Below are 268 nucleotides of genomic sequence, written 5' to 3'. Positions count from 1 at the left end.
AAGCAGCTGAGAAAATTTCAAAAGAGTCACTGGGCATTGTCGGAAGCCCATCGGGCAGTGTGTGTCCCACAAGTGCGCTGTCCACTCGAGACTCGCCACTCCGTGCGTTTTCAGCCGCGTTTTGGGGATGTGGTCGTCTTTAGAGTACCGGTGCCACCTGGAGCTGCACCACTGCTTACACTGCCCTTCACACAGCGCTGTGGCTCCACGACACAGGAGAAAGCCCTGCCCGTTTTGATTCCCACCTGGGGCAGGGAGTCGGGGCCCA

The sequence above is a fragment of the Corvus brachyrhynchos genome, unplaced genomic scaffold, assembly GCF_000691975.1.
Source record: "Corvus brachyrhynchos isolate BGI_N302 unplaced genomic scaffold, ASM69197v1 scaffold221, whole genome shotgun sequence".
Taxonomy (NCBI): domain Eukaryota; kingdom Metazoa; phylum Chordata; class Aves; order Passeriformes; family Corvidae; genus Corvus; species Corvus brachyrhynchos.
This window is presented reverse-complemented; position numbering follows the sequence as displayed.